Below are 27,335 nucleotides of genomic sequence, written 5' to 3'. Positions count from 1 at the left end.
TTAGACAATTATTTCTACAAACAATTATTTCTNAGAGACAGGGTTTCTCTGTTGCTTTGGAGCCTATCCTGGAACTAGCTCTGTGGACCAGGCTGGCCTTTAACTTTTTAATATAACCTGTGGCCCAGTTGGGTTTTTTTTCTTTCAGACTCTCCTGTAGGATTAATAGAAACTCCCGTTCCCTCAATCAATATTTTTCTTCAAGAGAATTCGGTGTTTTCCTTTTTCAAGGCTTTAGTAGGCAGAATGGTCTATAGACTATCCACCCTCCTAGTGTCAGGCAAGTATCTATGTGAGTCCTAGTTGCATGGATCACTCTGGCTACAGGAGTGCCGCTTCTTGAACTAAAATGGCAAGATTTATGATTCTAATAATGTTCATAAAGTCACTCTTTTGATGAGCCATAATTTCTCTTTATGAAGAGTCTGTGTTCCAGTCACTCATGATGGAGGAGAAGATAAGTCCAGACTTTTGACATATTCTTATTCTCTAGGCCATTAATAAAATCTTGAAATCCCATCTGACTCCGGGGGATAAGGATATAAGGTACAGCATCAAATAATAAATTTCAGGAACTCGATGTGTATGTCATAGACTTCCTTCCCATTGTTGCTTGTGTGTAAAATCGAAGCTTTCCCTAGGAAGGAAGGAAGGAAGGAAGGAAGGAAGGAAGGAAGGAAGGAAGGAAGGAAGGAAGGAAGGAAGGAAGGAAGAAAAGAGAAGAAAGAAAAGGAAGTTGTCAAGCATCAGTCTCCTGATGGAGAAGATAATCCAGGCTTGCATTATCTTTGGGCAAATTTGTGAGGGAATGAAATAGCAGAAGGTGTGAACTTTCTCCTGCTTATCTAAATTATCTGCTAATGGCAAAACATCATTGCAGTTACTTTAGGACCCAGTGTATTCACCAAAACTTCCAGGCACAGCTTCCCTTCGCTGTCCCACCTTCAATACCCAACTGTTTTTCTGTCATTTGAGAAAATCTCCCTCGCAAAGGGAAACACCACCAACAACAACACGAAAACCTCCCCACTCTCCTTAGGTTTAATGTCTTTCATTTATTTTAGTTGGGGAGTTAGGGAACTTGGGACTTCTAAAAGTAGAAAGAAAAAAAAAAGAGGACTGTGGCATCATGAACAGAAATTTTAGTCTTCCACTTTCAACACAGCAGGGCTATGCCGGAGTTTTGCAATTGTTTGCTTGCTTCAGAGCTTTGAAAACTCAGCTTGCTTCTGTACCAAAAGACTCAGTTTGTCCTCCAGAGATCATCCCTCGGTGACCTATTTGGGATGGAAACTTAGCCATGATATTCACTCCCCAAAAGCACCCACCCCAGAAGCGCGAGGAGTCATCACCTCCCCATCAGCGCCAGGATCTCCTGGCAGTCTTTGTCCCTTCTAGACGTGGAAGCTTGGAGAGGAGGTTTGGTTTCCAAGGATTGGAGCGTTTGAAGGGCGGGGCCATCTCCAAGTCCATCTCCCCCCCCCCTTTTTTGTCCTCTTCTCCTGGGACGGGAGGGCGGAGCAAGGTCCCCCCGCGGCCGCGTCGGGAGCTCTCTCAATGTCGGTCGCTCGAGGTGAGTGTTGGCCAGGGTGGCAGCCCGTGGCGTCGCGCCGCAGGTTCATTTTTGGAGTTCACCGCAGCCGCTCCGCCAGCGGCTTCCCCGGCCTTTGCCAAGTGGGTTTATGAGGTCGAAGGCGTGTTGGGGCGCGCTGGCGCTGGCGCAAGGCTCCTCCCCAGGGCTCATTCCCCCGACCGCGAAAGCCCTGGAAACCCCAGGTTTCCTCTGACCTCCGCTCCTTCCTCCCTCCCAGCTGCTGCGTCCCCGCGCCTTAGGGGGGTGGGGGCGGTCCCCATCCCCGCACTTCCGAACCACGCCAGCCCACAAGGTACCTTCACGTCGAAGATATTTATCGCAGCCTTGGAATGCCAGCAGTTGATAGGAGCTTTCAATCTGAAATACGATTGCGATTATTATCGTTATTATTATTATTTTGCTCGGTGCAGAGCTTTTGACAGAAAAAAAAAGTCAGCCTTTTATTAAAGACAAAGAGGTAAATTATCAGTCAGGACGGCGCAGACCTGGCGCGCTTCCTCTCGTGGCCACGAGGAATTGATGGGGAGCGGCGGTCAGCACTCAGACACCCTTGGGGTCCCGGTAGGGAGGAGCTCCGGACAGATTGATTTGCTCAGGTCCCTTTGGCACCTGGAAGGAAGGGAGTCTTCTCCCTTTGCACAAAGCCAGGAGGGTTTTGCTGCGGAGCAGCCTCAGAGATCTTCCTACCCTTTCTTCCTCTGCTTTCTTTGACTCCCGGCTCCCTTTCGCCAGAGTCCTTTCTCCTCGCTTTCCTCTCCCTGACCCACCCCCCTTCTCTTCCTCCCCCTCCTTTCTTCGCCCCCGCACGCGTAGTGTCATTTATTTATTTATTTATCACCCCCAGCCATCAACACCCTTTTAGGGCTCCCGAGCTTTTCAATGTGAGTGGGAGGAGAAAAGGGCAGGAAGTGTTGACTGGAAGGGGGTTAGAGCGTGCGTCAGGGTGAGACATTCTGCCCTGGAATACACAATCGGGAAAATCTTGGGAAATGAGGATTTTAGATGTGCTTAGGAAACGCCGCTATCCGATGGGAACCAACTCCGTTTGCGCGTCTCCTTTGCTTTTATTGTATGGGTTTACCGGTCTAGCTGCCCCGACTGTGGGGGGAGGGGGGAGGGGGTGAGTATTAAAGAGGACAGTCTCGCCCAGGATCCTCTACACCGCGCCTTCACCGGATGCGCGCTCCTCAATGCGAAGGAATCCAGCAACAACCTCTAATTCAGGGACGGACAAAAGAAACTTTAATTAAGGTCTCTGCCCCGCGCGCCGCTTTTCTCTCCTGGGGCTGTTGATGTCCAGCTAGAGGATCTGAGAAATAGAAATGGTACCACCAGCCCATGCCCTTGAACTTCAATTGCTCCTGACTTGCTGCATTGATTTTTTTTCTTTTTTGTACTGTACCCCCTCCCTCCCCATCACCCGTCTTAAATCAAATTAAAGCCTTAGGAAATCTTTGACCTGGTGAGAGAGGGGGTGGAAATCCACTTCTTTGAGAAAGAGATAGTTCAGAACGATGGGGGGGGGTATTACACTAAATAAAATTCAAGGTGTGATGCAGGAGCTCGGCTCTCTTGTCTTCAACACCATGACACCTTATCATTAGGAGCGATGATTGTTACTTTCCAAGCCTTTAAGATGATCAGCCGGAAAGTGCAAACAACGCGGGGTGCGAGGGTGGAAAGTTATTTAAGTACGACACCCCCCCCCCCTTTCTGGTGCGCCGTCAAAACATTTCACAAGTTCGGAAAAGAAAGTGGTGGCTTCTAGATCAGAATGATGGGTTCCTTCTCCTCCTTTCCCTATCAGAAGAGACATAAAACGCACAATGAACCTTTATTTAGAGAGTGAAGACTTAAAAAAGAAATACGTGCCAGTAATGGACAACTTGAGCCCTTCACTGGAGATACACTGCAAGCTGGAGAGGAATTAAAAAGCCCCACGTGGCTGATGTGGGTTTAGACTTGCAACCTTCAGTTCTTCATCTCTGTTCCTTGCAAAGATTGGCCTCTAGATGGATACATTTGAGAGACCCTCTGGAACCGGGGCTGGGTGCCTGGGGCAGGGCTGATGGTGCGAGCCGAACAGGGTTCTCAGTGGGGGCTTGCTCCTCTGGCCAGGGAGGTCGGGCGCCTCTGGGACGCGAGCGCGCACGCCTGGGGCCGGCGGTCGCGCTCCTCGCGCCGCCTTTTCCGCAGGTCTTTATTCATCTCATCTCTCTTCCCCTTCTCCTCCTCCTTTGCCTCCTTCTCCTCCTCTTCCTCCTCCTCCTCCACCACCACCTCCTCCTCCTCCACCGCCACCTCCTCCTCTTGCATCTCACTGGCCTGGCCTGGCTCTGTGTTGTTCAGAGTGACAAAGACAATGTCCCAGCCTTAACTTTGCAACCACCTTGCCTCCTTCTGGGGTTCAGCGCGGGAGGGGGGCAGGCAGCAGCCGCAGCTTTAGCATCTCCTCCAGCTTCTCCTGCGCTTCTCCAGCTCTTGGATAATTCTTCCTATTTTCCCCCAGCCCTTTTCTCATTTCTTTCTTTCTTTTCCTTCCTCTCTCCTGCACGTTGTTGTTATTAGAAAGGCTTCGCGCACCCCCTGGTGCTCCGGCGTTTTGTGTGGCAGGAGAAGATTGTCTTCTCTCTTTCTGTCTTGCTTTCTCTCTCCCTCTGGTTGCTCATTATTCAGAGAGAGACACAGAGGGAGGGAGAGAGAGAGAGAGCGCGCGCGAGGGAGAGGGAGGAGAGGAGAGAGAAGAGGAGAGAGAGAGAGAGAGAGAGAGAGAGAGAGAGAGAGAGAGAGAGAGAGAGAGAGAGAGNAGAGAGAGAGAGAGAGAGAGAGGGAGGGAGGGAGAGGGGAGAGAGACGGATATCTCAGGTCATCTGCAGCTGCAGCGAGTCTGAGGAGCCGAGGAAGGCAGGGAAGATGGCGATCCTCCATTGCTGAGACCCGGCAGAAGCACATGAGACTCCCAAACAACTTCCACAACAATAACCCGAGCAGGAAGAGGAGAAAGAGAAAGAGGATAAGGAGGCGGTGGGGCTGGAGAACCCGAAGCACCTCCCGGCGCCGGGACGCTTCTTCTGTAAGTTACTGCAATTAACCACCACCTCCGGGGTGGTCTGAGTGCTCGGGGAGGAGAGCGCGGGGCGGTAAAGGCACAAACGCGCTCATTCATTCGGCCAAGGAGGGCTGGCGGCGCGGGGAGGAGAGGAAGTCCCCTGCATGGACTGGCTATGAGGAGAGAGAAGAAGCTAAAGAGAGGAAAGACCGAGGAGGAGGAGGAGGAGGAGGAGGAGAAGGAGGAGGAGGAGGAGGGGGAGGAGGAGGGAGAGCAGCAGGGGGAGGAGGAAGAGGAGGAGAAGAAGCTAGGGAGGAAGAGGAGGAGGAAGAGGAGAAGGTGGTGGTAGCTGTGGAGGTGGCTGTGCTTTTCCTGCTGGCTGCTCCTTCTGCCTTCTGCTGGGGGGGGGGGGCGAGTCCTGTGGCTTAATTAATTTCGTGTAGTTCTGTGAAGAGAAGAGAAGAGAGAGAGGAAAAAATGAGATGAGTGAGAGGCGAGAGCTGGAGGCTTAGGACTGATGCTCTGAGTGTGGGGACAGGAGTAGGGACAGAGAAGGGGGGCGGAGGGCTGAAGGCCAGGAGAGACCTTAGCCCGAGCCAGAGGGAGCGAGCGAGGGGTCAGAGGAGGGAGCGCTCGGAGCGAGCGGCCCCGACCTGAGCGGGTTGACCTCTTTCTTTCTCTGTCCCTCTGCTTCCTTTCCCCTCCTCTGTCTGACTGTCCCCCGCCCGATGGCAAAGCCGTGCGGATTGGCACCCCCCTCTTCCTCAGGTATTTGGCTCTCCTCTCTCTCTCTCTCTCTCCTCTCTCTCCGAAGTTGGGATGCGGGGTCGGGATGTGTCGAGGGGGTGGCTGCCGCCGCCGCTGCTGGGGAGGAGAGAGGCGACGAGCGGGGGGCTGCGGGCCGGGTGGGGGCGCAGGTTGAGGGACAGCTGAGGAGCTGTCTCCAGGCTGAAGGTTCAGAAGCGTCTGGTTGGAGGAGGACAACGGTTTCTGGAGAGGAGAAGCCATTACACACGCTTGGCTCTCCTCTGAGGCTAGGAGAAAGGAAAGCAGGGGCCTGGAGGGGGGGCGTCTCACTCCTGGTGCGGTTCCCAGGGGTCTGCCCTCCCTCCAGGCACGGGGAGGGGAAGCCGCAGCCGCCCCCCATTGGAGCAGCCCCTCTCTTTCCCTTTCTTTATCTCCCTGTCCTCCATTTGCAAGCTGTCTGCTTTGGTTCCAGTCCAGACTCCAAAACACAAAGCTCCTTCTCACGTTCATTCTCCAGGCTGTTCACCATTCCTGAAGGAACCCTGGTTTTCTTTTCATTGTGGCTCCTAACCTACAGAGAGGGAAGGGAGGAGGTTGCCTGGAGTTCCTTTTATATTCCTCCCTAACCTTAAAAGAGAGAGAGAGAGAAAAAAAGAAAAGAAAAAAAAAGTTTCATTTTTAAGCACGCGCCTGGGATGGGAAAAGATCAACCAGTTGGGGTTTTCTCCAGGGCTCCCGGGGGTTGTGAATGAGTGTCTGTGTTGGCTGTTTGGCTTGGTTTGGTTTTGTTTCTGGAGGTTGCTTGCAGGTTTGGGGAGGAAATGACTAGTTGGGTTGAGAGCTGGGAACTGAGTCAGGTAAAGCCTTAAGCCTTGTCATGTTGTAACTCCACCAGAAAATGGAGGAGAGCGGGCTTCCAGGAGACAAAGCTGGGGTTAGAAGTGTTTATAAAATTATGGATGTCTCCATTTTGAAGCTCTGATGGTGAGGGCTGGAAGAAGAGGCATGCCTGCCTATTCCTTCTCCCTCTCCTTGTGGTGGTTCCTCACTATCTATTCATTAAGCAAGGAAATGAGGGCTTTTAAGGGTTCCTCGGATTTTTCTCCTACCCAAGGAGCTTTCACAAGTTACTGAGATGTTTGTTTCCATTTTAAAGTAAACTTTTGGATTTTTTTTTTCTCCTTTGGAGTGGACCTGAAGGGTTTTTGATCTCCCTCAGGAAAGGCAAGGCAAAACCTAAAACATTTCCACTGAGATCTTCTCCCAACTTCCAGCAGCTCCAAGTCCCCTGAATGTCTCCAGGAAATGTTATTCCCTCAGTATGCGGCTGGTTGATGGTCCTGAGAATTTCTTTCTTTCTCGCTTTTCTTTTCCTTTTCTCTTTTGAGTTCTGGGGCTTGGTTATCTTCATTCTGATGCGTTGCAAGACTTTATTGTCTGGCTTGAGGTGTTTTTTTGCCTGAAAGAATAGACTATGTTCCTTCCAGATCTCAGAGGAACCCTTTCAGACTGGCAGTTTCTTCGGGTTCTACCTGTCTCTTCAGGCTGCCCCATTTGTGTGTCAGGCCTTCCTAGTTCCTTTGTTTCCCTCCTTCTGCTGTTTCCCTCTCTGTGTTCTCCAGGATTGCAAGTCTTCAGAAATAGCACTCTGTCTTCTTAACAATGTCACTATGGAAACAAATGATATCAGTTGAGAAAACCTTATGTCCAGGTATCTTAACCTTTTTAATTGGAGGAATTTATTAATCTTGTAGGAAGACATTTTGTGAGGATGGACTGAAAACAGGAGCCAGTCCTACCTCAGCACACACACACACACACACACACACACACACAATGATGTGGAGCTTTTCACTGATTAGTTCTAGAGATCGTATGTAATTGACCCAACTAAAGAACTGAATTCTGAAACGCTTCAAGGATTTATAAAAGCCAACCATGAAGATGTTGCTTTTCCATTAGGTAAGGTAGCCATCTTGAGGATGAGGGAAGATGTTGGAAGGTTTTTAGATGGACTATTGAGATAGGTGAGGAAGGCTTCACAGTGCGATGCAAACTTGGAGGAGATTCAGAACCAATTAACAGATTCTAAGGGGGCTAATTGGACCTTGCTTTCAACTAAGGAGAAATGCAGAAAGGTAGCAGCTTCAACAGCAATAAGGATGACATTGGTGAGCCACTCACACCGGCCTTTTCCTTGCCTTCTCATTATGTGTCAGATTTTTGCACGCAAAGTTCCTTCTGTCTCCATTTTTTGTGTGTGTGCATATTGAAGTGGTTTTCTATTCCAGATGTGATTATGTTCTGTTGAGTGGCTGGTAGCAATGTCATTCAGTAAATGCACACTGCTGTATATGACAACATCACATTTTTCAAACCAAACTGTTGTGTCATTAATTGAGGGTTATTGTTCTTCTGCGGGGTGTGAAAGGAGACAGGGAAATACATGGCTCTTTAGCTGATAATTGTCCATGGTCAATGAAGTAAAACCCTGTTTATACAGATGAAGACGTATGGTTTTCAGTGGATGTGGATGCTCATTTAAAAATAGGACATTCAGATCTTTGCCCCTTTAATAAAGACCTAGAATTCTGCAGCAGCGTTTAGAAAAACAATTCTTGCCTGGAATCAGACCTTTCGTTCCCCCCCCCCATTTTAGAATGCTCTCTTTTGACTGAATCACTTTGGTCTTTAAGTTGTCCTGTTATATTTAAGTTTGGTAATACACATAGAGATGCTTCATGTTAAGCTTGGAAGTTTAAATGCAGTAGATCGCTGTCTGGGCAAGTAATTATCAGATAATTTTGCATCTAATTAACTGTGTGTTTATGTAAACATAATTATGTTGATCTTGAAACAAACTTTCATGCTATCTTTTTTATGGTTGTTAATAGTGGGGCAAGTGGTGACTTTGTTTTAGTGGGTTGGCTGGGGGACTTGGGGAGATGAAAAGCTGCCAGTCACTAGAACAGCTTGCCTCACTGTGCTTTTTCCTTGGAAATCAAATGATTTGCTGTCTTCTCAGGTAGGGTTAGAGTCGAAGGCATCTGGAAGTGGGGACAATGGGGTACCTGAAAGATATGTTGGAGTTTGAAAATTTATTCTAACTTGATACTCTAAAAGACACTTCCATGGGCTTTGTACTTAATCAATATGGGAGGTCCAATGGCATTTTGAAAGGCATTAGACCTATACACATTAATTGAGACAAATACTTTGAGCTGAGCACTGTGAAAGGAATAAAAAATAAAATAAAATCAGTTTGAACATTCTTTTTTGCTGTCAAAGCTTAGAGATCTTTTATTTTTGAGATATCAAGTCCATGACTATTCCTGTTATACAAGAGATAGTTGTTGATTCTTCTTATTCACTAATATTGCTCTCACTGGTTTCATACACAAAACCCATTGGCCTGAAGACCCTCCTTACCTCATCCCCATCCCTACCCCGTCTTGGAGACAACTTCTAGGTCCATTTTTCCTAATGTGTCTTCTGGAAGACAGTAGAAGGTGGGAATTCCAACTTTCCTAATGGGTTTTAGAGTACTTGTGGTCAGTTTCTTGAAAGAAGGAAGGATATAACTTTGCCATCAGAATGAGTCTTGTTTTAAGTGATGGAGTTTAATAGGGCCTAGTCTTCCTTTAATTATTCCTCATCTTGAGAGCTTTAGTTAAGGTAACCTTTATCTTCTTTCTGGTATGTGTGTCTTTCAGATTTATAGTTCATCCAGTTCCTTTCTAGAGAATTGATGGGTCTGGGTTGAGTATTTTAAGTTGCCAGCCGAGGTGCTGGAGCACTGGAGTGCTATTTTGCCGTGCCACAGTCAGAGATTAAGAAGCACAGAAGCAACGAATCCCAACCGCAGATTGCGCATGACTGTGACAAACTATGGAAACTCCAGAAATTCAAACGAAGGTGGGGCTGTAGCTCAGTGACTGAGTGAGGTCCTAAGCTCAGTCCCCAGAACTTTTGTGGTTAGGGGAGAAACAGAAAGAGGGAGGGAATAGGTTCCTGGTGTATGGACACAATTCGGTAAGAAAGACCTTTGTCAGGTGATATGTGCCCGCGTTTGCAAGAGCAGCCTGTTGGGAGTCCTGAGCTTCTGAAGTTGATGGCTTTGAGAGAAACATTATCTGGGTGTTGGCGACCTATTAATTGATTATGAGAAAACAGAGAAGAGACTAGATAATACTAAAAGAAAATTCCTCTCCTTGTGTGATATGTCAAGACATCTGGCAGATGTTATGTGGGGCCCTAAGGAATGGACAGTTTAATTTTAGCCCTAGCAAGGAAATGGGAAGTTCTAAGCTCTTTTAATAGCACAAGTCTTAGTTTGGGGAAGGTTGCCTAAAATAATAAGAAAGGAAAAGAGGCATTTTGTGGAATAGGGAGCATAAACTGAGGGTTTGAGGGGGATAGACAAAACCAAGCAGAAACTAGCATCCGAAACACTAAAAACTGACAAATGTTTATATTATAAGTGAAGAATACTAAGGACTTAATAGTCACTAGACACAACTTCTAGTTTAAAGCTAGGTATTTTTTTTATATACCTTAAAGAGATAATGTATTTCAAATATCCTTCATCGCCTTCATTTTACCCAAGAGGAAACTGGCACACAGGCATGAAGTGACTTGTTGCATAGGGTCAGAAAGTTCAGCTGTAACAAAGCCAGACCTAAAACACAGGTCGGGTTGGATAGCTGCAGCCTGATGCCCTTTCCACTACCTCAGCAGTGTCTGAGAGGACAGTCTTTCAACAGCTGTCCTCTGCAGGGCTGGAACTCTCCGAGAAGCTCTGCAGTCCTGCCCTTGTAGGACAGGTCCCTGGATTTTGTTGTTGCTGTTTGCAGTTGGATTTAACACGTGGGGACTCAGGGCTGAGGTTCTATACTTCCTTCATGGATGAGGAGACTGATTTTGTTAGTGAACCTTCAGCTACTGGGTGGTAGCTGTATTTTTTTTTTTTAAAGTTTTCTGTTTTCCTCTCTTGTTCTACCATCCAGAGCTTAGAAGTGCTTTTCAAATGCCCTTCTTTGGAAATTTCTCTGGTTCTATTGCAACTTTCAAAAGAGTCCACAATTGGACTCTGAGGATCTGTCTTGCAACATGGTGCAAATTCAAATTGGCTGCTGTTAGACATGTCGTTTTGTAATATTGATGAATGGTCAAGAGGTGAAATCTAGTCTTAACTGGTGATTTTCTAGTATTCACTATTTATTCAAAAAAAAAAAAAAAAGCCAAAGCCAACCAACCAAACAAACAAAAAACCATGGGCCTTCTATGTATCTTTTCGAATCCTAATTCTCTCTTGAAGATCAATCGCTTCCCACTTCCCCAGTAAATAGGCAGTCATCATTCAAATGACTTGGGTGAGTACTTTGGAAAGGGTGAGATGGGTTTCCATGTCTGTCTCCTTTTGGAGACAATTGCTTGCGAGCAATGTTGTAAGAAAGAAGAGTGATGTTTGGAAGTTTCCACACTTTCTAAAGTGTCTTCCAAACAAATGAATAAATTCTTCATCTCCGAGGCCGCCCGGAGAAGGTAGCGCTGGATGCGGGACTTCTGGCAGAAACATAGTTAATGTTGTAAGCAGTTGAACCTCAGTGTGGCACTCCTCCAAATGAGTTGACTGTTGAAAATAAAATGTTCCAGAAGAACAGGGAGAACAGGAAAGAAGTTAAAACAGCATGGTTTGCATGCCAGGGCTGAAGGAAGAAGAAAAAGTCTAGGGTGGGGGGAAGGGGGGCGGGCAATGGAACCAAGGTGATCAGAGATGAACTGTCTCCTGGATTTATAGGACCCAGGAGAACTTTCCAAATCCAGGGACATGGGTTTTTTTTTATGATTCTGGATGGAATCTGCAGCTTACTAGAAAGCTCTTCTGAGTTTTCTATCCCCTGAGCCATACGATTGATAAAGGAGAAGGCCATCAGAAGGGACGTGGGTTTACAGTTCCTGCGTGGACACGCTGTCGTCAGGTTGATCTTCTTGCTAAGGACTGTGGTCCTTAGCACTCAGAGCATCCATAAGATTTGTGAAGTCTTCGGATGTGTGGCTCCAGCGCCAATTGATTATTGGAGCCTTTGGGTGGGTAGAGTGACTGGTAAGAGAAGGGGCTGGTACCGTCAGTCACCTCCCTTCTGTAGAGCAGCTTGCTTTTCATCTTCAAAGCATTCTTTCTTAATTCCTAGCTGGACACATTTTTTTTTTTTTTGAGTTCTTCTTGGAGGATTGGAGGGAAGGTTTCTTTTCCTGGCAGCCCATGGGTGTTTTGGTATTGATTTCCATACTTTGGTGTGTTTGCCTGTTCAGATCATTGTTTATTTCTTCTGAGTTATTAGTAAGATGCTTAACGCTCTACCCGTGCATACTTACCCTACCTTCACTCAAAGGGTGGCGCCTGCTCAAGAGAGGGGAAGAGATTGGTAGGTTTTGTTTGTTTGTTAGTTTTTTACCTGTTTAAAAGATACTTGAAGACAAGGGTTGAGTAATTCGGAAAGTTATTGGCTAGGCAGTTGAGGAGACTATGAACAGAAGCCATTAAAGAAAGCCAGAGAAACAGTTCCCCAGATCCAGTGGCTCCTGACTAAATACGTTAGGATCACTCAGAAGGGAAGCAAGCATTCGCCCAAGGTGAATACTGCAGGGTCTTACCTTGGATTCCTATTGGTTAGAGCATAAAAAAGAGCTGGAGGCCCAGGCAGGACAACTGTGTCAGAAGTAATTAAGCCCAGGATTTGTGGAGAGGCTTATCTGCCACAGAGCCCAGCTGGGGAAGGCCAAACTCACTCCTTAAGCTCTCGTCTGGCCAGTTGGACCAGAACACAAGCTAAGGCCCTCGGATTTTACCTTCTTCTCTTCCCTATGCAGGTGTAAGAAGGCAAAGCCATTATTTTTCAGTTTTTTTTTTTTTTTTTTTTTTTTTTTTTTTTTTTTTTTTTTTTTTTTTCCGTGTCTGCTGAGTGCTCCTCTCTTGAGCTTGGAAATGCCAGGGGCAAGGAATGGGGGGTGGAAGCTGGTTACCTCGGAGGCTGCGTTCTCCCGGTTAACACTGCAAACGTGCCTAGCGCACTGTACCTTATTACCCAGAAAACTAATTGTGCAGTGGCCCAAGGTGGGCTACTTGAGAGATGCTTGCAGCACAAAGGTTCCAGTACTCACCTGCGGATCAAGAAATGGGTTTCTAAACCATCTCATTTCTGCTGCTAATGAAAAGCCTTGGAAGGCACCTGTGAATTAGGGCTCCAGCGGCTAACAGGGTAGGGGAAGTCGGGCCTTGAAAGGATACGTGGATTAGCCCGTCAGAAAAGCAAACAGTAACATCAGCACAAGTAGAAAATAGACAGGGTTGTGAAGCTAACAGGAAAGTAGGCTAAAGCATAGCTGTAATTCTATGGTGAAAATTTGCCGGGAAAGAGAGAGAGCCTGCTTGGCATGGGGAAGGGAGAAGAAGTGGGATAGGGGACTAACTGATGAGTCAAAACAGAAGAGGTCTGTCCACTGGGAAGTAAGGCATTGCTCCGAAGGAAACAATAGAGCAAACAGAAGGAGGGCCTTGTAATTTGCTACCCGTCACACGTGAAATATGAAGAGCAAGGCGAAGACACTCTTTACCAGTTTTTATTGGGAAAGACTAGAATTGGATGCGGGAGACGATCCGTGTGACTTCTGGGTTACCATTGCAGCCTTTTTGATAAAGGACAGATGGAAACTTGAGGGAATTAGTTAAGTAGGCTTGATGCAGATTTTCCTGGAAAATGATGATGCGGAGAAAAGAGTACTGCAGCAAATGGCTGCATTATTGATGGGCAGAAACCGTGATAGTCCTCTCTAAGGCTATCCCTAGCGCTTCTCAGCCTACGCTCTGGGTTCTAGAAAAAAAAGGGAGAACAAAGACTCGCTCACTTCAGAGAGGAAAAGGGTGGACTGTGACCACTGCCTGGTGTCCTGTTTAGGGTTAAACCATTCGACTGAGGCAAAGGTCAGCAGCAGCTGATAGACCAGACTACTGCCAGCATTTTAAAGTTTAGAACCAGGTCATTGGGGATCAAGATATTTAGCCATTCTCATCCCTGGCTACATCGCCCTTTGTGTTATGAACAATTAATCAGCAACTGAACAACAGCCGTTCAACTCAAGGGGATTCAACTCTAGGGGTTCTTCAGTTGGGGCAAAATGCGAATCCTGGGCTACAAACTAAAGCTCCCCTAAGGTAGACAGCAGGCAGAGATCTTGTAAAGATTTCAACATAAACACTTGCCCATCAGAATCACTTCTCCCCCGTTTCCATTGCAAATTGTCTCTGAAGACTGTAGTATTTAATAGTAGTAACTTGGAGGGGGAAAATATGAGGGGAGTGTTTCATTTGAATGTCAGAGTTTAGTCACAAATGCTTCTCCCCTTCCTGCTGTCAGCTGGATGCTGTCTGTCTACTATCGACTGAAAACAATAAAGAGTAAATGCGATTGCTCCATCAAAAAACTTCTGCTAACTCCAATTTAGCGTAGGAGTCCCACGTAAAGCTTCAACGTGCTATTTCCTCCTTGGAAAGGCTCAAAGTTGGTCTGAGTACCAGGTAACGTTTATTTGACATTTAGTATGAACCAGGGACTGTCCGAGTGGTGGAAAAGGCAAAGGTTAGGGAGATAATTTGCCCAGGGTCATGAGCTAAGAGGAAGGGGAGCCAGAGTTCACAGGAGAGGTGCCTTTCTCCAGAGCCTTTGCTCTTCGCTGGTAGGACCTGACCTATATGCTAATAGCGTAGGTCCATGACGGTCTGTCTCCTCCAGTAGCCAGGAGGTTCTGCACTGTAGAAGGCAATCTTCACATAATGGAAAATTGATTGATTCTAATGTATTGGTTAAGAGGAAAGAGACAGCCCATTCCAATAACTCGAGAAAGCGTTTCACCAAGAGCATCCTCTTTGTCTTCCGAGTTCCAAAGGAGACCTTGTAAGAGTCACTTGGGGTAGTATATATTTTTAAATTATATCAAACTCATTAGAGATTTTTTTTTAAAGTTTTTCAAGACATGTTTTCTCTATGGAGTGTTAGCCATCCTGGAGCTCCCTTTGTAGAGTTGGCTGGCCTCGAACTCAGAGAGATCCGCCTGCCTCTGCCTCCCGAGGGCTGGGATTGAAGGTGTGCGCCCCCCACTGCCCAACTTGCAGATTGAGCTTTGAAAATGAGCACCTGTCTGAACTGGCAGACGGACATGCTGTCTCTCTCTTGTGGTCCCTTTCGGAAATCTCGGTGTTCTGTATTGGCTTTGGTGGCCAGAGGCTGAAGAGTGTTTTCAGAAGCTACACCAGACAGACATTTAAGAGTCAGTGAGTGAAAAGTGGAGCTGCTTTCCTGAAAGCGGGCACTGTTGCTCCCTGTTCTGCTCAGTGGTCACCATGTGTTCTGCTTAGACCATCTAGACACAATGCACGCTCTGGTCTCCTTTGCCTCTTTCTTAAACTATTCCTGTACTATAAAGAAGCACTGTTTATAGGTGGCCGCAGATGTCCTTCAGAGAGTGACTGTCTGTCCTCACGGAGATAGAGGAGGTCTGTATGCTCTTAAGGTGTATGGGACCGTGGACTAATCTGTGAGACGAGCCATTGGACACAGATGACTGAGTAGTCTTGTCGGCCTCCATCTTCACTGTAGCAATCAATGTTCCTCTGAATTCTGGTGCCTAGACAGATACATAGCCAAAACTTCTGTAGAGGGGTAAACGTATACCCTGTCTCCAAAGTGCACAAGAAAAGATAGTTTTTTTTTTTCATGTCATTAGGATAATTGCCTGTCAGACTTACCCAAACCATTATTTCCTTCCTTCCTTCCTTCCTTTCTTCCTTCCTTCCTTCCTTCCTTCCTTCCTTCTTTCCTTCCTCCCTCCCTCTTTCTTTCTTTCTTTCTTTCTTTCTTTCTTTCTTTCTTTCTTTCTTTCTTTCTTCCTTTCTTCCTTTATGCTGTGTTGAGTCTGGCATGTGGTAAGGAAGAAATTCTCAACCCTCAAATTTACTGTTTGCTTGGATAGAGAAGTTTGAGAGGCAGAGGCAGGGGCTGGTGGATCTCTGTGAGTTTAAGGCCAGCCTGGTCTACGTAGTCAGTTTCAGGACAGTCAGGGCTACGTAGAGAGATCTTGTATTCAAAGAAGAAAAGAAAAAAGAAAAAAAAAGAACTTTGGAGTGTAGGAGGTATTCATGGAAGAGAGTAAGTTATATCAAAGCCCACGATTCTTTGGACAGAATTCCTAATTCAGAGGAACTGGGAGTCACACAAATGTTCCCTCACTTCAGCCTATCTCAAAGACCCAGTCTTCAGTCAACTCATTTCTGTGGTCTTCTTAATTCCTTGGAGAGGATCCCACCCAGAATGCCTTCGGGAACTGCTTTGAAGGGAGCAAACTGAATTGGGTCAATGTATCTCCGGGACTGTGGCAATTGGGCATACGATGTTCAATTTGGGAGCATGCTCACCATGAGAGGTACTGCTGGAGAGAGAGAGGAGGCCTTGGGACATGTGTGAGGGGGGAAGAGGGTAAGGTTTTTGTATGCAGGCCTGGCAGAGGGATCGGCCATCATTTTGCGAAAAAAAAAAGTACATTTTCAAAGACAGAATCAACCGTATCAATAAAAAATAAAAAGCACGCTGTGTAGATTACATGAACCAGAGCACTTTCAAGAAAACAAGAGTTCTATCTTTCCAGTCACTTGAACGTTCGCTCAGTCCCTAAGCCACGTGCTGCCACCAATTCGTAGTTGGGCGGGGCTAGGTTGTAAGAGATGCTCAAGAACAGATGTTGGCTAGCCATGACATCCGTCTCTGCCCTGTGCTTGACTCGATGTGCCCTGTGTCCTGGTGCACTCCCTTTCTGACCGGTGACTCAGCTTGTTAGTTACGAATGAACAAGCATCACCTATAGGCCCAGAAATTAGCATGTGTTAAATGTTATGTGATTATTAGGGGGAAAACAAGATAATCTAGTCAGTGGGCTTAATTGGGCTGTGATTGCCCGATTGCTGCTTCGTGATAATTATATTCATAACCCCATCTCTAGACGTCAACTGCAATTATCAGAACTGACCCCGGCACAGGTGTTTGTGATCTTACCTGGAGCAGCACTGGTTGGGGAATCCCTGACTTCTCTGGTGACCTTCCCCTGAACACTCCCCTTCCTCTGTAGAATGGCCTGTGATAGTATTGTTGCCTGCACAACCGCGCACACACTCTGTTTAAATTGCGTTGGCTTCTACAGAAAAGCATATTCTTAAAGTTTTAAACAACAAATAAGACAGAAAACCATAAATACACTAGCACGCCAGAGTCTTGAAGCATAAATGTTTTTTTAAAAAAAAAATGGTTAGAATGCTTTTTTTCTTAGCATTTTCTTCTGTTGGTAGCTTTAATGTGCTTCATCTCACTTGCTTTCTAAGGCAGAATCCTGAAGTGAGAGTCATTTGTAAATATTGCCTTGTCAACATTAAGGTCTGAGGAACTCTAGGCGGGAATTTTGTGTGGTACTCCTTACAATTCCCCCAATTTTATGAAAATTACTCTCACTGTATTTGTGCTTCTGAGGAGAACGCCTGGGTGGGGTGGGACCCAACTGGTTCAGAGCTCGTCTAGTCTACCTACACAATGCAGAGGGCTGGACCCCCCAACCTGCTCCGTTTAAACTGGGTGTGGTGGTCCTTTGTTGGAAATCCTTGCCCTGAGGGAGAAGAAGTAGGAAGACCAAAAGTCAAGGTCATCCTCCGCTACCTCGAGAGACCGGCTTGGGTACTTAAGAGACACACCTAAGTGTCTGTACACCTCTTACGTAGCCAGACAGAGTCAGAGAGAGAGAGAACTCATAACTTCATTGCTATGGTAATGGTTTGCTGTATGCTGTGTTTTGTTTTGATTTTTGAGACGTGCCTGCTTCCTGTCACCCTGGTTGGCCTTAAACTCTGTAGCCAAGGATGACTTTGAACTTCTGTTCCTCCTGCCTCTAGTGTTGAGATTACAAGTGTGTGCCCCCACACCCTGTTTTATTTGCTGTTTAACGTCCGAAACAGAGGCAGCGATTTCTAGGAACACAAACAACAACCTTTATCAGCAGTGGGTAAGTCTGTGAAACTGAATCATTGGGCCAGATTGTCGTTCTGGCAGCCTTTCGCTTTGGATGTGCAGCTATGGGGGGGAAAGCAATGCGCTTGGAATTTGTACACCATGGCTAGTTCATCTGTCTAAAGAACAACTGGCAACTGCGCTGGTGTGTGTGTGTGTGTGTGTGTGTGTGTGTGTGTGTGTGGTGTGTTTGGAGAGAGAGAATATGGATATCTGTCACCATCTATTTCTATAACATCAGTATCCCAAATTTTTCTACTGAAAATTCCCTTCTCAGTGCAGGGGTCTCCATGAAGCCAGTGGGATGCGTGTGTCTAGCCTACTGGCCGGCGAGCATGGTTGACATTTGCGCCTTCCTTGTATCTTTTTGCCTAAGTCACTAACCCTGTGTCCTATGGTTTCCTTCCTGCTTCCACAGAAGGTTTTGGTCATGGTAAAACTGGCATAAGGGCTCCAAAAATACATGTATGGTTTGTTTATTTAATTTTAATGTACTCTTCTCTGAGCTCTCTCCCTTTTTAAAGATTTATTTATTTATCTTTATGGGTATGTGTGAGTGCCCGGATGCATGCCTGCTTGGTGCCTGAGGAGGCCAGAAGACGACATTGGATCCTCTGGAATTGGCATCAGAGGTAGTCATGAGCCTCCTCATGTGGGTGCTGGGACCTAAACTCAGGTCCTCTGCAAGAGCATCAAGTGTTCCTAACCCCTGAGTCATCTCTCCTGTTTCTGAGTGCTGGGTTATGATGAGCAGGGAAGGAGGAGAATTACTGCTCCGTGATGGAGAAACCGAGGTGGTGACCTGTCAGGCACCTGCCACAGTCCTCTGTCCCCAGTGTCTAGTCTTTGGCCTCCACATCCATTCCTGAACTTGCCTGTTTCTTGTTGTGTCTTCCCTGCTGAGCAATCAGTGTTGGTTCTGTTCAGAGGGAGACGCAGCGCCAGTGTGGTCTGCTGGTCTGAAACCCAGCTGCGGTTCTAGGTCTTTCTATGGTGGTGTTGTTGTCTCTTATGGAGTAGCCTAGGCTGGCCTGGAACTCAGTCTTCCCTGCCTCAGCCTCTTGAAAGGTGGAAACTGACCGGCATTGAAGCCATTTCCTCTTGCCAAGAGTGCGTTTGCAGGGAAGAGAAGCTGCCTATCATGGCTCGTAGTTATTTCTTGGAGAGGCTTAAGGGTACAGTGTTTGTAAAGGTGAAGGAAGCTCTTTGATCTTCTTAGATGTTATTATTACCCATCCTGTTGTTTGATGCTCTCCTGACAAAAACTGTCTAGCCATCTGTGAAAATGGTACTTCCTGCAAGGGGAATACTAGTAGTGTTGTTTGATGTAAACCTTGGCTGCCTCTTGGCATTGCCCGTGGAAGGTAAGCTGTAAGCCAGTTTGAGTGCTGCCCTAAAACCTTGGTTAGAGATGCCTTGGGTTCTTTGGTTTTCTTTGTGCAACTGTTTGTTCTAGCAGCTTAGGTCTACTTGGTAAAATCAGGTGTTTTGAGATGTCGGCCACGGGGAGGCTAATTTTAGACAATCTTACCAGTAAGTAGGTGATGTTTCAAACTGTGGGGAACACTGGCAGGTGTCAGTGGGGCCCTACATGGCTTCCCTGACCTGCTCTGCTTTGGTCATAGACCACTCTGCTCGCAGGGTCGTGGTGGTGGGATGTGTTGGTGACAAAGATAAAGAAGGTCTGGATGTTTCTTTGGTAAAACCGCATCCTGATTTTTCACACTTGAAAGCAAATCTCCCAACACAGGTGGTGTACTGTATTGTACGCCCATAATCTCAGGGTTTGAGAAATCAGGACCGGGGGCTAAGGAGTTCAAGGCCAGCCTGGGCTATGTAAGCCCAGTCTGGGGGGCGGGGGAGGAAAGCAAATCCCATAAAGTTTATTTTTTTTCTTTTCTTTCTATTTTACATTGGGAATTTTCCAGAAAGACAAATGTCAGTGGGATTTTTTTTAGTTATGAAATTTATTTAAAAACTTTATAGTTGCCATTAAACATTGTGTCCAAAGCAGCTTGAGAAAATGGTCATGTTCGTAGTCATTGGTCTTAGAGATTTCCAAGAGTCTTGTAAATGTGAGACTAAAGTTTTTTTCATTCATTCATTGTGTGTGAGTGTGTGTGAGTGTGAGTGTGTGTGTGTGTGTGTGTGTGTGTGTGTGAAGGAGCACACCTTGAGAGAATTGTCTTTTTCTTAAAAACTTTGTTTGGATTTGTTAGTTTTGTTAGTTTTATATGTACCAATGTTGTGCCTGCATGGATGTAGCTCTAGTTCTCTTCCTCCACGGTGTGGGGTCTGGGGAACAAACTCGGTCTTTGCAGCACACACCTGTGCTCGCTGAGCCATCTGGCCAGCCCTAGATGAAAACTTGTTAGTCGTGGAGGGTGGACCTAAAACTACGTGGAGATACGACCACGGTTGTGGTAGTAGTTCTTATGTAGTTCTTATGTAGTTGCCCTCAGTTCCCGGAGAAGTGTGGGAGGGAAAGGAGGGGCTTCTCACACCTAAAGACTAAAGGTGGAAAGGCTTTTTGCTTTCCTGGACTTGAGCATTGGGCCATTGCCTCCCGTGTGTTCAGTTAATTACCTGTTACAGGATTCCTGCTTACCCGTGACTGTAGAGAAAAATAGTTGGCTTTGAACTAAGAATTAAACTCACACCCTTACCTTTCCCCTTACTGTCTGGCTTTGTGAACCTAGGTCAGGATCCTGATGGGGCTCCTAGTCTCCATGTCTGTTTCTTGTCTTGGGAGAAATCCGTTCTCTCTGGCGGGAAGCAAAGAGGCACAGAGTGTATGTAAAGCGCCCAGCACCCTGCCAGGTGCCCAGGAAGTGGCCAGTTGTGCGGGTCGTTTGCAATAATGAATGAGCGACCACCCAATGACTCTGGTGCAGATGGCTTACACCTTGCCATTCATCCGAGACCTGGTTTACACGCATGCCTCAGTGCAGGGTTGACGATGGACTTGGAAAGAATTTCATGTCTTCGTTTCACTGGGATGTGCTACACTGGAGTTGTTCCTTTGAAAGGAATTTATGCCTACTCATATACCTATCCATGAAACCTTTTTTTTTTTTTTGAGCCATTTTTGAGTACCAGGCCCACCTGTAGTGTGCCTTGATGGTCAAGCTCAGGGAATATGGGATCTGTCTAGTAGAGCTGTGTTTAGATTTTTTTTGTTTGGGTGATTGAGAGATTATGATGGACATGGTGTCTTCAGACACATTAAAACAGCCTGGATCCTGGGCCATGGTGCAGGGTGGCTTAGGCTGTGGATAGTGGATTCTTCTACTGTAGATTCATTCATTTCTTTGTGTGTGTGTGTACAATACAATTTACTAACTATGTAGTTAGCGCTGCTGTGGTTCCTAATCTGGCAGATCATTTAAATATTTACTCCAAATGATCTTGTTCTCTGTTGGTGTGAAGTAGAGTTTCCAGTTATTTTTAGGTCATTTTCATCTTAGCAACCCTGTTGGAGATGAACCAGACACGCTGCTGTAAACTGTCCCCACATTTGGATGGAATTTAATAAAGTAAAGTTTAATGGTTTGGTCCCAAGAGGCAAACAGACCATCTGGTTAGCAGAAGGTTAGGTCAAGTATTGCGTGGCTGCTGAGAGGACCACAGACGAACCGCCCTGACGGCCCTGGTAATGTGTCCAGTGGCTGAATGCATTAAGCATTTGAAATGGTGCTCTCAGGTCTGCCGAGCCAGCAGTTCTGTTACCACCGCTGTGACGCAGGAGATAATTCAGCCGGGCAAGCGGCAGCATGGGGGTGGATCTCCAGTCCAGGATGTGTAATGTCAACATGAAGGATTGGAGCTGGCAGAAGGAAAGGAAGCAGTCATTTCATGCCCAGTGCAGGAAGCCTAGGGAGATGCTTTCCGCCCCCTTTGCTTCTTGTCCTCGTCTGGAGCTTTCATATTACGTGTTAAATGATTATCTTGTGTATGGTCCGTGGCAAAGCCTCAGCTGGTGTCTCTGCCTCTTTTGGAACCTGTCAGCGTAAACAGTAAGCCACAGTCCACCCTCATGGAGGGCTGGCAGGGGCAAGAGTTTGCTGCACAGACTGGGAGGAGGAGAGAGGCTTCATTAGACAGGAACATCTTTGTGCTTGAGATGGAATTCCATTGTAGGTCCCTTTGTGCTCCGCTTTGAGACTGGCCGTCCATTCAAAGGCTGCAATCATCTTTGAACATTGTGCTGCAGCTGTAGTCCGTAAGAAGGCTGCGGAATGGTTCCTGTGATTCTGCAGAAGCTTAGCAATTACATAATTGCTATGTAGTTCGAGAGAGCCATCAGGGCTGTCTAGTTCTTCTGGAAAGAAAGCTTCCACAATCTGAGGGGTAGATTGTTTCCCCCTGTTAAACTCGAAAGCTGATAAGCAAGTGCATCAGGCCATCCGGCCTGAAACCTTGACATTCTCGAGTACACATTGCCGGACAGTGAGGGGATTGCACAGTTGTCTGAGACGGGAAGAGAGTCACTTACTGACGCTTGGAACAGCGGATTCACCATGCTATACGATTCCCAACCCTGACAATGTCTGGCACTGTATTTTGTGTGCTTTTGGAGCATGGAATATTCTAGAGCTTCCCCAGAAATGGGGCTGACAGGCTTTTCTGTAATCAGTAGCCCTCTCAACTTCTGCTGCCTGCTCAGAAGGGTTCTCAGAGCTCTTGTGAATAAAATACCTACCTGCCCCAGATACGCATCTGTAAAAGTACTGCAAAAGCTATTGTCCTAGACTCCTAAACGAGACCATCTTTGACTATTGACCAATGGCAGGACGCCTTTGGTTCTGAGACTGGAATGGGACTGGACAGTTTGTGGGGAACCTCAGCATAGGAAGCAATTCTTCCTTTCAGCTACCTGGTCCCTTGCTTCCCATAGGTGAGAAAACATTGAAGTGGAGCTGGCTAGATGTAGCTCTGAGGGCTGCCTTAAGCCAATGACAAGATCCGGCTCTGTCTCTTCTGGGTGTTAACCAGTCTTCTAAAATTAGCCGTATCTCCCAACCCAAGTATGGACCTGGCATTCGCTTGTTCCATAGCTTTACATTTCCACCGTCTTAGCATTCGGGTATCTATCCACGGAGCTGCTAGAACAGCAGTGTGGTTGTCAGGGTCTGTTTTAATTAATGGTATAAACTGGGTCTTATAACCGCCAGAGTCTCATCAGAATTTTTCAGTTTAAATGTCTGCAGTCAGAACTTCAGGATAAAGAGGGAAAGAAAACATTGTTTCCCTAGTGAGTTCCAGTGGAATGCCCAGAGGCCAAAGTGAAGATGAGGCCTCCGAGATACACGGAGCCCATGGATTCCTGGTCCTTTAACCTTTAGACTCACTTGCAGTTTCTTTCTGCCTCTCTTGAGCTGGACTCAGGTTGAGGGATGCAAGTAGCTGAAGAATTTTGAGGCCTAACGAAACAATGTTGGCAGCTTTCCAAGGATCGGCCTGTCTCTGCACTGAGCTGTTATTTTGAAGCAATCTGGAGGGGTATGGAATCACCCACGGTGACCTTTCCTGCGTCATTCTAGGCAGGTCTTGGCATGTTCCAGCTGATGAGTAAAGATGGCCATTGGCAGGAGCGCCCGCTGGGTTGTTCTCGTTTCATATCTCAGGAACAGTTCAGACCTTGGGCCCTCAGTTCCCAACGTCAGCAGTGTTTCCGCACTCTGAGAAACCCTTCTGAGGGAAGAACCCTTGACTACCTGTCATGAGGAAGGCCATGTAGAAGAGAATCCTTGGCTACCAGCGTCTGGAGCCCTGGTAAGACCTTGGCAGAGAAGACTGTAGTGTGTATGGAGACGATCTTAGGCCCCAGAGGACTGACCTTGAGTGAATGATTCAGAGTCTGTTCCCCAAATTTCCTTATCTGGAAAAAAGAAAAGTCTACTTTGTAAGGTTCTTATGAGGGAAAGAAATGAGATCATGAATATAAATCTCGACGGCAGAGCTTGACATATAGTGGGCATATAAAAAATAGCAATTGCCTTTCTTCTCCTTACATTTTTATATAGTGGTAGGCAGAGCACACTAAACATTGCCTGCCTGAGATTGCAACTAGAATGCCCTTGAGTTGCCCATGAAGTCCCCTTCAGGGGGCTCCTCAAAGCCTCCGTTGGTGGGACTGATAAACATTTAACTTCTTGGCTTCCGGACTGAGCAATGCCTTTTATTCTAGAGCGGCTTAATAGCCAGCGCACTCTTGAGAAATCTGGAAAGAGAAAAAATAGTAACTTAACCTCTGCTTGTATTATCTTAAACATTGTTACAGGTTGTTTATTGAATTCCTTAGATTGGATTCTGTAATTTTTTTTTTTTTACTATTGCTTCATACGCTACTAATACCTTTACACAAAACTTGAGACTGCCCAGGACTAGCACAGAAGTGGGAGGTGTGGTTATCCAGGATCCAAAAGACTTAACAATCTTACTGTCTCTTTGACTCTCCCTTTCTTTGCCCTCTAGCCCAGTGTACATACCTACCGTTCCTTCTGGTCGTGTTCCTGTGTTCCTTCTGGTCGTGTTCTTTGAAACCTCGAAGGCTCTTAAAGAAAACTACTGTTAGTTAGTTAGCATTTGGCAAAATGAACTTTGATGGCCAATAGTTAAGTTGTTTTTCATATCAGTTGCTGAAAGAACTAGACAGAAGCTGCTGGAAGGCAGGCTGAGTGTCTCCCAGGGTCACCTCTGTATCCCTGATGTTTTGCTTAGTGCCTAGAGTAGCTGTATTCAAAAACCTCTGATGGGTCAGTAAGCCAAGTATTTCAGAAGACATTTAGATTTGTGAAACAAAGTAGTATCTCTCTGCTTCTTCTTTGCCTTGATTGCTGACAAAATCCCACTAGACAGACAGCTGTAAATGTTAGTGAAGATTTATCTTGACATGGAAGTTCTCCAACAAAGGAAACCCCCGAACTCCACAAATCCGTGTTATGTAACATTTCAGAAGTCAGAACGTATGGTTAGCCATCTAGGTTACAGAGGCCAAGGAAAGGCTGGTTGTTGTTAGCCGTAGATGAATACTAATTTGAGGATGATGGTTTACGAATCATGACCCTCCAGCTCATGATTAAATTAGATATTTCTAGCATTGATTCACAAAGACTAGAACAAAAAAAGCCAATACTCAAGAATATGAAGTTGTTCAAGGCCATAGTTGATTCTAGAGGAAACTCACTTGTAGTTTTTCATGAAACTAGGCCTTGGTTGGACCTGTGAAGTGGATTGTGGCATATATGAATGGTGGTATGGATGCCAGAAGCAAGCCAGAGGGAAAATGCTCCAGAGAGAAAGGATGAGTATGGAGTATCCCCTGTCAGCCTGACAGAGTTATAGAATTGGCTGTCAAAACAGGGCTAATAGTGGACGTTCTTTGCGGGCTGTCAAGCGAATTCAGAAAACATTCTTCTTTGAACCTTTGACTTCAGTTCTTGAACCTTTCAATGGAATGGTTTAGACGGTTGAAAGTCTAGTATGTGTAGAAGCCGTCTAGGACGTAGGTGACCTTGCTGCATTAAAGAAACCCATGGATCCTGTTAGCTCCAACCTGACGGAAGGACGTATTCTGAAGAGCCAGCTCATTAAGCAAGCTTTTGAAGGGTGTGCTGCAGAACAGTTTCCTGTTATTTGGTTAATGGTTGACCTAGTTCTCTTGCCATATGCTTCCTGGAACGCATTCTAATATAAAGTATGTGTTAAAGCGAGACTAGGGTAATAGCAGAAACTCAAAGCCTTTCTGAAGCAGGGGACCGCATTGATGCTGGGCTGGGAAAGACAGAATGGTGCATGGGTGGAAATGAAAAGATTTTCCTCCTTGCTGTCTTGTTTGCAAGTTCTGGTTTCAATCCTCGCTTTTCATCCCAGTTCGCGGCAAAAAGGTGCATTTTCCCATAGTACCATGGACATGGGCCTGTATCATTAGTTCATTTATTGTGCAAGCCAGGCCAAAATCAATGTTGAAGTCTTCTGAGTAGAATTGCTACTGCAAGGAAGGATTAGATTAGATTTGGCTAATGGCAGGTGGTTTTGTTTTTGTGTTATTATTTTTTATATTGTATACAAGGGATTAGTAAATCTTTTTGTCTAAAGTTTGGCTGGAGTCCAGAGCGCAGTCTGAGGCCCCTTTGACTTTTATGTAGCACTGTAACCTGGAATCAGCAGCCCTAGTTTCTTTGAGATGGGTAGAGGAGCTCACAGCAGTCATGGGGGCTGGTGAGCAAACTTTACACCAGACATACAGTGTTTGTTTTACGAACTTCAGAATGTGAAGAATCTGTGGGCCTAGGCTGCCAATTGTGGATATCTGAGCGGCAGTGGAAAAGCCTTTCTGCTCATAAAGAAAACTGTTTGAGGAAGTGTGTGTGTGTGTGTGTGTGTGTGTGTGTGTGTGTGTGTGTGTGTGTGAAAGCGCGAGAGAGAGAGAGAGAGAGAGAGAGAGAGAGAGAGAGAGAGAGAGAGAGAGTGCATGTGCGCATGCCGGCTTAAGTTGAGCATCTCCTTTTAAAAGTCACTATGAAACTATGATCCCTAAGCTTGGTTGATCTTCAGAATTCTTTTGAGAACTTAGAACTGAAAAGGTTTCTTGAAACTGGGCTTCTAGGTTTGCTGGACACAAGATGGGAGCAGAGAATGTGTTGGGGCCAGAGTCCTGCCGGCAGGGACAGAGATGCAGCCACTGTTGGAGTGGCTTGGGTGTAGGAAGTAGGCAAAGGACTGTAGCTGATCGTCAGTGGCGCTTTGGAATAATAGGCTTACATATATTCTTCCCTGGGAATTTAGTCCCTTTAGTTAAGGGTACTGAATATGGATGATTTACGTTTGGAAAATGCGGTGGCAGGCTACTCACTGTCAAGCTCCGTCTTCGCCACTCTTCCTTTGCCCTATTTCGTCTCTTCCACCCTGAAAGCAATGTCAGCAAAATCTGCCTTCATCAATTAAAAGTAGATGCGTGTTTTTCATTTTAATTCTTTTGGCAGAAACAAAGGGAATTCATTATGTTAATATCTAAATACAAAGAAGTTGCTACTCATTTACCCAAATAAAATATATATATATATATATAGTTTTTTTTTAATTAAAGAAAGAGAAGCACTTGTTGACTTTCTCCATATAGCTTCAGACCCGGCCTGCTTTGAAGCCATTGCCTCTAACATTAAGGCACTGTTAACTGGCCTGTTTGTGAATCAGAGTGACCCCGGTTGCAAGATCAGCCTGACATGGGGCCAGTGCTATGTCTGATATGTTGTCCTACCGGTTAATGTAAAGAGTGATTTGACTGGGCCAGCTCAGGAAACCTTGCCCCAAAGGGTAAGGGGTAACTTTGGAAGATGAAGCTTCTGTTTCAAAGCAGCGGGATGGAGCCACCATATTTCCCTAGGACGTATTGTGCATTCATTTCAGCAGAGAGAGAGGTCACTCAGGTACAAGAAATTCCAAGCTCATCACAGGGAGTTGGCCACAGAATACGTGTTATCAAAGGAAAGCTTCTTCTTTACTTACTGTTTTCAGGTTAAAAGTTCCATAGGGGTTGAGAAGAGTGTTGTCTGAGAAGAGGAGAGACAATTGAGAAGAACTTTCTAGAAGAAAGTTGAGGAAATTTATCTGATGACCAGTCACTTTTAGTAACAGAAAGGCAGTCAGTAATCATAGCCCGAGCACTCATGGTCATGTCCTTGGCATGCTTAGAAGTTCCAAGAAGGGAGTATAGTTTAAAGTTATTTTGAGGAGTTGGACACTACCTACTAGGCTCCTAATGCTTACCCAAGTTAAGAGGTTGAAGTGCCTCCAAGGCTTTAAGTGGCAGCTGCACATGTGATCTTGTTAACCCTGA

At 46.1% G+C, this 27,335-nt stretch overlaps 1 protein-coding gene and 1 long non-coding RNA gene across 5 annotated transcripts in view; one reads left to right on the top strand and one right to left on the bottom strand.

The window, feature by feature from the left end:
- Positions 1-1,077: 1,077 nt before the first annotated feature.
- Positions 1,078-2,300, bottom strand: LOC126515908 (uncharacterized). Its single transcript, XR_007595946.1, has 3 exons — positions 2,080-2,300; positions 1,891-1,951; positions 1,078-1,277 (listed from the first exon to the last, which is right to left on the bottom strand). It is a non-coding gene; the product is annotated as an uncharacterized lncRNA (long non-coding RNA).
- The window catches only part of Znf462 (zinc finger protein 462), a 134,104-nt gene continuing 108,271 nt past the window's right edge, over positions 1,503-27,335 (top strand). For 2 of the 4 annotated variants that reach the window (XM_050165891.1, XM_050165935.1), the window contains exon 1: positions 4,408-4,667. The gene's annotated coding sequence lies outside the window, so the exon portion shown is untranslated. Of the gene's footprint in view, positions 1,574-4,407; positions 4,668-5,081; positions 5,412-27,335 lie in introns of those variants that run through there. The other 2 variants (XM_050165899.1, XM_050165908.1) reach the window with 2 other exon arrangements.

The sequence above is a fragment of the Alexandromys fortis genome, unplaced genomic scaffold (genome assembly GCF_014885135.2).
Source record: "Alexandromys fortis isolate MF-2015 unplaced genomic scaffold, M_Fortis_MF-2015_v1.1 scaffold_18, whole genome shotgun sequence".
Taxonomy (NCBI): Eukaryota; Metazoa; Chordata; class Mammalia; order Rodentia; family Cricetidae; genus Alexandromys; species Alexandromys fortis.
This window is presented reverse-complemented; position numbering and strand designations above follow the sequence as displayed.